Source organism: Micropterus dolomieu, linkage group LG04 (assembly GCF_021292245.1).
Source record: "Micropterus dolomieu isolate WLL.071019.BEF.003 ecotype Adirondacks linkage group LG04, ASM2129224v1, whole genome shotgun sequence".
NCBI classification, from domain to species: Eukaryota; Metazoa; Chordata; class Actinopteri; order Centrarchiformes; family Centrarchidae; genus Micropterus; species Micropterus dolomieu.
The window spans coordinates 20,619,496-20,633,200 of record NC_060153.1 but is presented as its reverse complement, the minus strand read 5'-3'; the positions used below and the strand labels follow the sequence as shown (position 1 = coordinate 20,633,200).

Below are 13,705 nucleotides of genomic sequence, written 5' to 3'. Positions count from 1 at the left end.
TCCATTCAGAAAACAAACATTTTAGAAGTTGTTGTCCTGCTGTTTTGTTGTCAGACCTGACAAAGCATGAATTCATATGTTGAACAAATCTGCATCATGTTGTAGTTATTTTGGCATCAGTTTAATCCGTTTATTGCTAGGTGTGTGTGTGTGTGTGTGTGTAAGTAACAGTAAACAGAGACTGGGACTATGTTGTTTTCTTCATTTATTGAAAAAGGTCTTATGTTGTGAGAGTACCTTGACAATCATCTTTGAAATTTTAACCTTGTCCTTTGTAGATCCAATGTGAAATGTGTGAAAGTTGGTAGAAATGAGTCAGTGGAAACAGGAAGTTTCCTTTTTACGTCAATTTGAATCTTGGCAAATAGTGAAAATATTAGACACTTTCAAGGGCTGTAACTTTAAAATACTACATCAGATTGGTCTGATATTGACAGAGGGTCTTCCTGAGGTGGTCTGCTGTCAATGTGAAGTGAAATGAGTCAGTGGAAACAGGAAGTTTCCTTTTTACGTCAATTTGAATCTTGGCGAATAGTGAAAATATTAGACACTTTCAAGGGCTGTAACTTTAAAATACTACATCAGATTGCTCTGATATTGACAGAGGGTCTTCCTGAGGTGGTCTGCTGTCAATGTGAAGTGAAATGAGTCAGTGAAAACAGGACGTTTTCTTTTAACATCCATCTGAAATCAGCAAATTCAGTGAAAATATTAGACATTTTCAAGGGCTGTAACTTTAAAATACTACATCAGATTGCTCTGATATTGACAGAGGGTCACCCTGAGGTGGTCTTCGAATCGTGGCTGAATGTAGTAAGCTTTCTGTGAGACTGTAATATTTTCTTTAGATACTTGTGGTGTCTTAAGCATTTATTTATTTATTTATTTATTCAATCGTTTCTGTCACATCAATTGCATTATGTTCAGCAGAAGCTCACTTTTATTTTGAAATGTGCTGCGACACGATGTTACCGTAATGCCTAGAAGAAACACGCATTGCAAAACAGCGCGAGGGCTGGCTTGACTGTCGTTTTTGAAGTGGAGGCTGGCTTGACTTCATTCATATTACCGCGGGGGAAATTACTTCACGGCGACAGCCCTAGACACACCCACACATAAGTTAGCATTGGGAGCAATCTATACTTTGACATGCAGGCTTGACGAGCCGGGGATTTAACCGCCGACCAGCGGTACCGCCTGAGCCACAGCCATGACCACTTCCCATTTTCTAGGAGGAAGTTTGACATTTTCGAGTTCCGAGTGGTCAGGAATGCACCCTTAGGTTGGGACATCTTCATTGGAAAAACAAACAAGCTGATGGTCGCACCGCCTCCCTCGCCATATAGGGAGTAACTTAGCTCATGTGTGTAAACAAGGAACCTGCACTTTTTCCAATTACTTACAGTGACGTTGTGCCAAGCAGCACATCGTTTATTTTTGTTTGAAGCCTATATGTGACCCTGGAGGCCAGGGATTCCAGAAAGTATAGCAAATCTCTTCTCCTCCTCAGATATTCATCCACTGCAGGTTAAACTTTCTGTCTCACTTGTACCTTTTCTTTCAACTTTTCTCTTCTCTTTACACATCCATGGTACAACCTTTTGCAAATGAGATTTTCCTCGTCGCCTGGAATCCCAAAATGCTTTGCGAAGGTTTTGAAGTGTGAACTTTACCAAATCGACTGCGGTCTGGCTTGAGCTACAAAGTTATGCTAGGAACAGCTAGCCCGTTGACGAGCTGGCAGAGGATCAAACCATTGCTAACACCATCATATAAACACCAACGAAGCATTATTACATTACTAGTGTTTGAATTAGGTTGCACCAAATCTTCCTCGCATACAGACTGAATGTTTCGCAGAGGCTTTGCGTCAACAGTTAAAGAGAGCTAACGTTAGCTAGTGAACCTCACAGTTAGCCGAAGTTATCAATCTCTAACGTTATTTGTAGCTATCATTTCTTTTACGTTACACTGATTCAAACGTAATGGCAAGTACCTTGAATTATCCAGGGACGGTGTCTTCATCTCACGCGGAAACTATCGATGGTTACGTTTACCTCTTCTCTCCTTCTTTGGTCCCAGTTGTTACCAGCCGTTGTCGGGCATCTGGGTACACACACTAGGGTCGATGGCACAGTCAAGTGTGAGGCGGACTGACAAACCAGGACCGGATGTGTGTGGTTTGAACCTTCATAATAAAACCCCCCCGAAAATGGAAAATGGAGGTGTCGTCCCAAAATCCACTTCTCTTGCCTCTCTTCAGTCATGCTCTTCTACAGCAGGACTGCCTCTAGATAACAGGCCCTCCTTACTTTGCCTGGCGCAGAGAACCATGAAATAAAACTATAAACTGTATACATAGTTTAACTATATAACAATATTATTAGTTTTATTGGGACAACATGACAACCCTTTGGTATTGTACTACCACAATAATGGTAAGAACATTCCTGGTAGAGTGGCAGGAAGTAATTTAGATCACAACTGAGCATGTACCTACCCACTGCTAGGAAAGGCTGAATTAACCTTCCTGGGTGTGCCGTGGCAAAAATGAATTCATGAGCCATCGTTTCTCTCTCTCTCTCTCTGTTCACTGTTTAAATCATTTCTGAAATACTATAAGCCCAGGTTTGCTAATTTGGCTAAACACAAAATAATGCAGGGATATTCTAGGAATTTAAGTTGACCTTCAATACAGGACACACCTGAAGGCCTGCAGCATGTCAGCTGATGTTGGGCTTCTCTGCTACACATTTAACCTGTTGCTATTTGGTCTAGGGTGCATTGATTGATTATTTGTACTCAAGTTGAATATTTACATTGTATGCTACTTTAAACTTGTAGAATCAAAATCAGAAAGAGCTTTATTGCCACGTAGTAGCCTATTTTACATGTACGAGGAATTTATAAATATGAAATAAACAGGTGCAAGTTATAAAAGAATAATACAACTATGTGCAGAGAAAGAACAACGTGGCAGATATTTACATGTTTATTTTTATTTTTTAAAACAAGGTACATGCTTTTTAACCATTCATTGCCTATACCTACACATTTACCTAACATTACCACTATGGAAGGATCTGAGCTGGAATATGTGGACAGCTATAAATATCTAGGTGTTTGGATAGATACCTCATTGTCCTTCCAGTTTCACATAAATCATCTACAGTCTAACATCAAGTCCAGGGTAGGTTTTTTATTCCGTCACAGGGCTGCCTTCAACCGCGCTGTGAAATACACATTGGTGAAAATGATCATTCTTCCAATTCTTGATTTCAGTGATGTGGTGTATAGAATTGCCTCTAACTCTCATTTAAAGAAACCAGATGTGGCTTATCATAGCGCAATGCACTTTGTTACTGGAGCCCCATATAACACCCATCACTGTAACTGTAACTTAAATTCATTAGTCTCTGTGTCATTCCCCACCCGCAATCTGCGCTCAAATAGGTTTATTTCTTTGATCACCTCAAAGACTTACACCTCTTTTGGCCGCTGCTCATTTAAATTTTCAGCAGCCAATGATTGGAATCTATTACAAAAAACTCTGAAATTACAAATTCTTGTTTCCCTCTCAGCAAACAGACCTTCTGTTTGTGATATTAACTGATCATTGCACATTTCATTTTTAAACATATTATCTATTTTACTGTATTGTATATATATGTATAATATAATTTGGCTTATTAGTATTTATTTTGTACCCACTTATCCTATCATAGCTTATTAAGCTGTTATCTCTGTGTGCTGTAGTACCAATTCACTGTATATGACGTTTCATTAACTACTGACATCTTTTTACCACATTGTACTTGTCTTTGTCCTTTTACGTGAAACTACATGTTGTTCTGCACTGATTTGCCTATCTTCACCAGGTCGCCGTTGTAAATGAGAAATTGTACTTAATTGGCTTACCTGGTTAAATAAAGGTTAAATAAAAAAATTTACATGTGCATTACTTCCGGGTTGTACTACATTTAAGATGAAGCCATTGTAATGTTGACTGCACTAAATTTATTCCACAGCTATAGTTAAAAGTAATTTTGCAGTTTCAGATTTTACCAACAAAACATACTCATCAGTTTGTAAAATATGAGGCACAATTGATAAAGAACTCAACTTGCTACAACATTAACATGCTGCTTACATATGTAAGCATCAAAATTAATAACCTGAAAATAAAATAATAACACTCTGGAAGGGACCATTGTTCACAATAAATACTTTTTGATACTTGATTTTGTTCCTACTTCTGTTCTGTTTTACTGAAGTAACAGTTTGAATATCCCTCTTTTACATACAATGAAGCATATAGTACTGTACATATTGGGACTTTTACTTACAGTAAGTACAGGATATGAATATTTCTTCCATTACTGTGTCCAAGCTAATGAAAATACGTACATGTAGAGGTAGAAACAGAGCTCTAGCCCCTTTGTCTTGAGGACCACTGAGAATGCAAACCTTTTTCAAGTTGCATGTGGCATACAGAACACTTGAATGTATCCAAGGGTTGTTTTCAAAGAAGGACAAGCAGGTGACTTTAAATGTTATGAAAAGAAGAGGGTAATGATAAATGTAATAAATAGGTGTGTGTTACCGTTAAAGGGGATAAATTATGAAATAGCTGTAATAATTAACTAAAATATTGTAGTTATATGTACAAAATATGTAACCAAAACTGAGATATGATTGACAGTTATGATCAGTGTTTGTTTTGCCAATCTGTTTCTGTTTTATGCTGGTGTGTTTCTTTAGGCTTCAGCCTACACCTTTTTTTTTGGACAGAGAATATAATGTTTGATATTGTTTTATTTTTGATATAATGATTCAGTTCTATTTAATTTTCCTAACTGTGTGGTCAGTTTGTTGTTACTGTGTATAACTGACTGGAAAAAAGCTAAACTAACTAATTAAGATAATTATATAATTTTTAGGGCCCGAGCACGAAACGTGTGAGGTCCCTATTGAAACTGAAGGGATTTATTTATTTATTTATTTTTTCTTATTTCTGCAAAGTAACCTCAATTGTGGGGGCCTAAACATACTCAAAAACTCACCAAACTTTGCACATAATTCAGACGGTGCGAATGGGCGTGGCAAAATGGCTCGCTAGTGCACCCTACGAAGCAGCCCCCGGACAAAGTTTCACCTACGTGTATGAAATTTCTGTGGCACATGTATCATGTCCAGACATACAAAAAAGCCTCTTGGAGCGATGCCCGACACCCAACAGGAAGGCGGCCATTTTGGATTTAATGGTCATTTTTGGACTATTTACACGCTCGGTACTTTAACGGACTCCTCCTAGGGATTTAGTCTGACCGACTTCAAATTTCTGCTGTGCCTTCTAAAGGCATTGACGATGAAAAGTTATTCAAACGGTTATTACCAGTCGACCAGCTTGCCCAGGGCGTTTCGTCAAAAATCCATGATTCGCCATGAAACAGGAAGTTACATGCTCACATCTGCACCAAATTTGATATGTATACTAAGAGTCCTGCCCTCAACACATCCATATGCCAATTTTCACTCAAATTAATAGCGCCACCTGCTGGCAACAGGAAATGACATGTTTTACGCTGTAATGTACTACTCCTAGCAGGTTGGACATATCAACTTCAGAACTGTCCCAGAAAGCCCTTAACACATTGATGAAGCCATGTTGTAAAACTTGTGAGTTTACAGTTAATAGCGTGAGGGTAGAGTGGTGGCAAAGTTCCACGCTTCGCCACAACACAGGAAGTTGTTGTAACTCGACTGCACATGCTCAGATCTCTACCAAATTTTACACGTTTATTAAGGGTCCCGCCCTGAACACATGTACATGCCGAAATTCACCCATACTCATAGCGCCACCTGCTGGCAACAGGAAGTGACCTTTAACAAAGCAGCCCCGCCGCATGTTTCACCTACATGTATGAAATTTCTGTAGCACATGTAATGTCCAGATGTACCAAAAAGCCTCTTGGAGCGATGCTCTAAACCCAGCAGGAAGTCAGCCATTTTGAATTTTTTCAACATTTTTGGATGATTTACACACTGTGTACTTTAACGAACTCCTCCTAGAGAATTAGTCTGACCAACGTCAGATTTTCCCTGTCTACTCTAAAGCCATTGACGATTAAAATTTGTTCAAACGGTGAGTTTTCGTGAAACGGTATGCCCATGGCGTGGCATCCAAAATCCATGATTCGCCATGAAATAGGAAGTTGTTTTAACTTCAGTGCACATGCTCACATCTGCACCAAAGTGCTTGATAACAGTCCTGCCATCTACATGTTCAGTTATAGATGTAGTGCGAAGTGCTATATAGCGCCACAGAGGGAACTCAGGAAGTAATGATTAACACGTTCGTGCAGCGTCCGAAGCCCGTGGCAAATTCACAGCCACACTGTCAGAGCTCCAGACTCACACCTCGACGCGCTACACATGAGAGGGCCCGCCCAACGCTGCTTGCAGCTTTAATTTTGAATGTTTTTTTTTAGTTCCCTGCATGTTAAATAACATTACAGGGTAACTGAGGCAATAGGACTAAAATAAATATACATTCCCAGTGGAATTAGTTTGTTGCAGCAGTGTAGATTAATATTAGAACTGAAAAGTACATATGATGTGTCCTTCTTGTTATTATGCAGTAGAAGTTTGGCAGGTTTTCTTTTCTTGAACCCTGGAAGGAAATGGTATTGCTTTATGTTGGCAAGCTTTATGGCGCTGCAGACCAACACATATATACAGTATGGTTAATGTAGCTGATTGTAGAGCTGACTGTAAATTAACACCTTGAGGCATAGTCAAATATCAAAAGGATAAATAAATCAGTAGGCCTGTATTACAGTAGACATTTGTTCAGGGCAGACATGCAGGTTCTGGTAGTTGTATTTTAGTAGTCTAATTTTTTAGGCATTATAACATGTTAGATGTGTTTTAATATAGCCTACAGTAAATCATCTCAGTATGGTCTGAACATATGAACCATGTGATTTTTGACCTCTAAGAAAAGCACATAAAACACCCATTATTCTTTTTGGGCATGAACCCAGCCTGCCACAGAGCAGCTCTCACAAATGAAGGGTATTTCATAGCAGCACCAGCACAAAGTGGTAAGTGCACAGCAGTGGTGGAAGTGGCAGCGTTTTGTCTCAGTTGCAGCCCCCATAACGGCTGCTGCTATTTTATAACTGTGCTGCATTGCAGGGCTATTTCCCCCACAACCATGGCTGCGGTTGCGTAAGAACTGAAGGTATCATGATGGTTTGGACTCGGAGCCCAGAGACGGAGATGGGTGGGATTTGCCTGAAGAAAAAAGAAAATTTAGAAAAGAATGAAAAAGTTTTAGAAGGATTGAGGACTGAGGTGGAGAGTGAGGCAGTGAAGGAAAGAAAGAAAAAGAGAGAGGGGCAGCAGCAGCAGCAGCTGCAGCGTTGATAGATTGATTGTTGGGTGTGTGTGGAGCTTGAGCAGAGATGGGGTGGGGGTGGCCCTGAGGGATGAGTCGCAGTGAAGGAGAGAGAGAGAGAGAAAGAGAGAGAGAAGAAAGAGTGTATGTGTGTGTGTGTGTGTGTGTGTGACGCAGTAGGACGTGCAGAGAGACTGAAATGCACTTACTTTATCTCTCCCTCTGCGCTCCTCCTCCTTCCACTCAACCCTAAGATATCACAACACCTCTATATATATTGCGTGTGTGTGTATTCAGATCTCAAAAAGTACCAGTACAGCTATGTAAGAAATACTATGTATTAAATGTACTTAAAGTATCAGTAGTAAAAGTACAGGTTCTGCCGTAAAATGTCTCCTGTGACTGATATTAGATTCTATTTAAAATTGTTAGATTGTTATTACAATCCATTTTACTGTTGTCGAGGTGGAGTTGGTTTTAACTACTTTATATACAGCTAGCTAGTTTAGTCCAGTGGTCCTCCAAAGGGTCATCATATAAGTCTGAGGGGTCATGAGATGATCAGTGGGATAGGAAAGACAAACGTTTTTCTGTAGTATTTTTTTTGTTAAAAATGTGATAATATCACCTCTTTTCACTAAAATAAACATTTAAATGAAACAATGTGAGAAGTTTGAAGGGGAAATGTCTCTTTGGTGGAACTGCTAACAACCCATAGATATCTGAAACATGACAAGAGGCCCATCCATCCGTCCATCCATCCATCTTCAACCACTTATCCTGTGTATAGGGTCGCGGGGAGCTGGAGCCAATCCCAGCTGACATCGGGCGAAAGGTGGGGTACACCCAGGACAGGTTGCCAATTCATTGCAGGAGTATAAAGTATCATAAAATGGAAATACTTAAGTAAAGTACAAATAATGTACCTTAAAACTATACTTTCTAGTAAGTACAGTACTTATGTAAATGTACTTAGTTACTATCCACCACAGTTTTCAACAACGACGTTGCACTGCAGGACTGGCTGCTGTCTCTGCTGACGAATACATCCTAGAAACTGTACATCCTGACAGTCAACACGACACATCTGCTTTTAGTCAGCAATATTAATGCAAAGTAAAAAATGTACTGCAACAGCACCCAGCACCCCTCACTTAACACTCCCTAATTCTTTAACACAGCAAGTTCATGTTACAGTAATAGCACCCATATGTTGTGTGAGGACAAATGAGCTTTTACCTGATATTACCTTCATAAGCATGACCAGTTATGCTTGTCATGTCAGGGTAGTCCTGGCAGATGTCTGTGTGATTTATTTTCTACACGTAGTGTGTGTGCTATCTTTTATTAGCTTATTATTACCACCTGAATACATTATTGTACACTGTAGTGGGTTAACCTGCAAAATTCTCCACCTTAAGGTGAACAATGAAGCATGGCCCTTCCTTCCCCTAACATCCATGGAATCAGTTTTACAGTGGAGGGACAGTGAAGTAGCTGAGACACTTTGATGCATTAAACCAGAAAATATTTCATGAGGGCTCGTCTGCGCACAACTGCAGTCAGTTTCTGAATTGCAGTTACTGTTTAGTGCATTAACATGTGGCAAAATTTGCATGATCTATATAATTATAGTAAGAAATGCTACCAAAAAAAGATACAGATATATAAGATATTTTAGTAATCTATGAAAGTGGTGTGCGATTCAACATGAAGATATTTAATGAGATAAAATGCTTCATGTATTACCATGTTTCCACATTTTGCAATGTTTGTGACTAAGTCATGTGGTTTTGTCTTTGTGCAGAAGCAGGGAAAACGCTGCCACTGAGGTCATGGTGTCATTTTTAGAGACACACACCTGAATGTTGCAGTAGGAGTAGTAGTAGTAGTTTTACCAGCCAGGTTTGGGTACAAAGAGCAGCTTATCACAGCATCTGTGTGAGACAACAGCCAGGACAGGTGGACAAGGACAACAAAGCAAACAAACCCTGCAGATAAACAAAATCAGATCCAGACACACACGTTGTCAATTGCTGCTGCTCAGCATTGTTTTATCTGCCCTCTATTTAAAGTACCTTTTCTTTTCTCCTTTCACCACTTTTTAACACAGTCCCTGCTCTACTGTTGATAAGGATATAATAAAGGGAGAATAAAGGAATTGCCAGTGCAAGGAAACATTGTACTTCTCACAGTCTCTTTTTCTTCCAAAAGGAGAATTGGTGATTTTGTTTCTTCCCCACCATTTTATTTACTCAGATTAACATCAGGAGGCGCACTCACGTTATACTGAGTGGTAGATAATGTATAAGATACATGCCTCTTTTGTTGGCCTCCAATGATTTTTAACATGTTCATTATCACATTTGTCTGTTAAATGGGTTACTTCATAAATGAAAATAATACTATCAGACAGAGTTGAATAGCAGCTTCACATTGAGGCCCTGCCATAGAGTGGGCTGTGGCTTTTTCCTTCATCAGATAAATCGATTTAGATTAGCAAAAAAACGTAAATCATCCCTGAGGGGGGAAATGATATGAACTCTAAGCAACGTAGGACAGACTGTACATCTTCTTTTCCCCCTTTATGCTGTTTGCTTCATGAGCAGTTTGTTATTTGTGTGAGAGTAACATGAGTTAGTTTGCTGGTATGATGAAATTATGTTACACAATTAGATTATTGGTTGCCTGTCCTTGCTTCAGATGCAGTACTTTTCTATAAGTCTATGAAAAATACACACTGCTAATTCTGGGTTGAAAGATTGTGGCATGGAATTGGTCCCAATATTGTCACCACAAGTTATCTAGTAGCAACTGTAACCATCATGCAGCCGTTAAAATATAGAAGTCCTACCACTGTCACACATGCAGACGCCAGGGCAGTGCAGGTGCCGTTCAATGGTATTTAATAATTAATCAAAAAGGTACACATGGCTTAAAGGGAAGGTGAGTCAGCCAAGGGCCAAGACCGGTAAAGTAGTCCAAACAGGCAAACAAATCCAGAAGAGAACAGACACGAATAAAATCCAAAAGTACAGGCAAGGTCCAAGGAAAGCAAATAAATTCCAAAAAACCCTGGGGAAACAAACACTAGCAAAATGGCAGGGACACGTCAAACATTGTACAAAGATGAACTGGCAATGGCACACAATTAAAGTTACACAAGACACATGAGGAAGGACTCTTTCAACATAAAAGAGAAAATACACAACTAAAGCCCCAAGACCATGACACCCAGAGTCCTGGTGTTATTTTATATCCTGTCTCTGCTTCAGTAATGCAGGGCCAATCGAAGAACTTCAGTCTCCTGACTGCATATCATTTTTACATTTTTGACACAGCTTACACTGTTGAACTCCAAAAAGAATAGTGTTTTCTAGTTCATGTATCTGACTGGTACAGTTAGTAAGATATGAAACTGGGTTAAAACAATCATTTAAAAACTGATATCAAAAGGTTATGTTTCACTTCTTCATTGTTTTTGTTACCAATATGGCATCAGTATAATCATAAATCATTTGTTTATTTCATCAGTTCCTCATTCAGAGCCATGCTGTCATTGCAGAGAGGAGATTTGAAACAGCTTCTATACCACCAAACCTATATAGCAAATAACTGATGATTTATCATTTATAACTCATAATGTTATACATTGCAGTAGTTCCTCCACCCATAGCCACTATCAGTAGTTCCATCACACCGTGCAAAGGCCTGCTGTGAACTGGTGCATTTCTCTATATTTTCCACAAAGGGGCAGCAGTGTAACCAGAGTGCTGCTTTCATTGCCATGACTGCAATACAACCCAAGGTCTCTTTCAAGGGCACACATCATATCTGCAAAGTCACATATAAAGCAGGGAGAGGGTGTATGGGCGTTTTCAGCCGGAGCACACAGAGTAATACGGAGGTGGAGAAAATGCTTTTTTCAAACCCTGCTGCAGGTTCAAATATTTGAGGTTGAAACTTTAAATAAGAGCAAAAATACATTAGAAGCACAAACAAGGGTGACTGCTGATAAGAAAGACTTTCTTTTACCATCTTTGCTGGACGACTGGTGGACGTAATGGCTGCTTCTTGTTTTATCACAAATATGGTTTTCTACCACGGTGATGACAATATTCTCACTGTGCTGTTTGTAATTAAAATGTGTGAGCTAAAATGAATAATGGTGCATACCTTTCTAAGATAGAAAGTGGGTTGTACTTAGAAAATGCCATAGCTTTTGTATCCATCAAATATGCATGCCCCCTCTGAGTGTACATATAATGTATTCCTAGATCTCCACTACACTGGAAACCTCGCTATCTGCAGTTTTTGTGTGTGCGTGTGAATATTTTGTTCTTGTCCAGGAGAAGACACAATATAATCAATAAACACTGATTCATTGTCTTGTGGAAGAAGGGAGTTTCAAGGAGAGAATGAAATAGTCTGGTGGTGGTTCACTCTCACTGCTCTCATGACATTGTTTTTTAGCCACCGCAGGCAGATGTTTTCAGTCTGATGTCTGATAATCCCACTGTACACTACCTCAGCACCAAACAACAGACAAAGTTAGTAACTAGCTGGTGAACATGGTGGAGATTTTAGCAAAAAAGAAAAGAGCCAGATATTTCCTTCAGAAGTTGGTATCGACCAAAAGCAGAGCTAAAAGAGAGTAAATATTGGACTTACATTAACTATGTGAAGAGAAACATGACTCCAAATGAATGATAATGTTGCTCTGTAACTGCTGGATGTGTAAATAAGTAAGTGTTTGCTGACACGTTCGCCATATTAACTTAAAGGTTCAGTGTGTAATATTTAGGAGGATCTATTTACAGAAATTAAATATAATATCCATTACTATGTTTTCAGTGGTGTGTAAAGACCTTACATAATGAACCGTTGTGTTTTCATTACCTTAGAATGAGACATTAATGAGCCTTAAGTCTTTATTGCAAAAAGCAAAATAAAGTGCACACGGGACATAGAAGTATACGGAATTTGATTCATGCAAAATCACATATTGCATATACATATTTTGCAAACATGTAATTTGTAATATGGTTATAATGATTAATTCTTGTTTATATGCTCTGATAATCCAACTACTTTGTAGTGGCATCCATGTTTATTCCACATTCTGACTTAAGAGCACATGAACACACACTAAAGTCGGAAGAACAACTTCATAACTCGGGAAATGGGACCATCTGAGGAGCATGTGAATGCACTGAGCCGCTGGTTGCAATTCACAACCCTCACCACTAGATGCCACTAAAACTTACACACTGAACCTTGAAAAAGAGATAATGTGTCAGTATTGTGTTCACAACTTGTTCCCACTGCCCCAAAGTGGCCAAAACATAATTATTAAAAGGAAGAGTGTTGTATTGTTATACTGTATGCATTGAGTGCTTCACCACGCCTTTTAAAAGTACAAATGAAACGAATAAACTAGGACTGTCCATGACTGAGGATTTACATAGTCGAATCAGAATTGTCAAATCTTGCCTATTGTCGACTGATAGTCAAATCACGTAGGCCTGTGTGTTTGTGCTATGGTTTGTGCACTCGCGATTGCTCGCGGGTCTAATTCAAATACTATTTAAAACCGATAAAATATTCTTTGTGTGGTTCATCAATATTGATAAATGATCCGAACGTCCCGCGAGGAGCTGACAACTCGGCACAACACTGGCGAAGTATTCCTCCTCTGCCACTACACACTCACACATACACTCACCTAAAGGATTATTAGGAACACCATACTAATACTGTGTTTGACCCCCTTTCGCCTTCAGAACTGCCTTAATTCTACGTGGCATTGATTCAACAAGGTGCTGAAAGCATTCTTTAGAAATGTTGGCCCATATTGATAGGATAGCATCTTGCAGTTGATGGAGATTTGTGGGATGCACATCCAGGGCACGAAGCTCCCGTTCCACCACATCCCAAAGATGCTCTATTGGGTTGAGATCTGGTGACTGTGGGGGCCATTTTAGTACAGTGAACTCATTGTCATGTTCAAGAAACCAATTTGAAATGATTCGAGCTTTGTGTCATGGTGCATTATCCTGCTGGAAGTAGCCATCAGAGGATGGGTACATGGTGGCCATAAAGGGATGGACATGGTCAGAAACAATGCTCAGGTAGGCCGTGGGATTTAAACAATGCCCAATTGGCACTAAGGGGCCTAAAGTGTGCCAAGAAAACATCCCCCACACCATTACACCACCACCACCAGCCTGCACAGTGGTAACAAGGCATGATGGATCCATGTTCTCATTCTGTTTACGCCAAATTCTGACTCTACCATCTGAA

The 13,705-nt window shown here is 39.5% G+C and overlaps 2 protein-coding genes across 3 annotated transcripts in view; one reads left to right on the top strand and one right to left on the bottom strand.

Annotated features, from left to right (window-relative positions):
- The window catches only part of gne (glucosamine (UDP-N-acetyl)-2-epimerase/N-acetylmannosamine kinase), a 34,571-nt gene extending 32,406 nt beyond the window's left edge, over nt 1-2,165 (bottom strand). For both annotated transcript variants that reach the window (XM_046046481.1, XM_046046480.1), the window contains exon 1: nt 1,997-2,165. The gene's annotated coding sequence lies outside the window, so the exon portion shown is untranslated. The remainder of the gene's footprint in view (nt 1-1,996) is intronic.
- The window catches only part of cplx2l (complexin 2, like), a 58,769-nt gene that overhangs the window by 6,780 nt on the left and 38,284 nt on the right, over nt 1-13,705 (top strand). The gene's annotated exons all lie outside the window — the stretch shown is intronic.